Below are 443 nucleotides of genomic sequence, written 5' to 3' on the forward strand. Positions count from 1 at the left end.
AGAAGAAAAAAAGAAAATCAAGGGTCCTTCTTGCTGATCGAATCTGTGGCGTGTACGCACGAGGTGCTAGAGGGCAAGCCCACGCTCCCTGCCTGGGAGGCAATCAGCTCAGAGATCTCCCTGGTCCTCCTGAGTCTTCCCCTGATTCCATCCTCCATGCGCCTCACCGCGTGCGTGAAGTTTTGGCGCGAAAAGCTCGCCCGGCCGGCCCGCGGCTCGTGTACTCGCATCGGCCAGGGACCCAAGTGAAGCCCACCTCTCGCACAAAAGGCGCGAAGACAAAAAGGTACATGCCCGCACACGAGCTGACTCGTGCTTGCGGCGCTCGTACCGCAGGCATACATCGATAGTTGTTGCGTACTTTATTTACCATTCATATCATATGCGCACGGTACAAATCAGTCCCCATCTCCCCACCCGACCCCGCAATATTTGACATCGTC

Source organism: Nannochloropsis gaditana (genome assembly GCF_000240725.1).
Source record: "Nannochloropsis gaditana CCMP526 unplaced genomic scaffold scaffold093, whole genome shotgun sequence".
Lineage (NCBI taxonomy): Eukaryota > Eustigmatophyceae > Eustigmatales > Monodopsidaceae > Microchloropsis > Microchloropsis gaditana.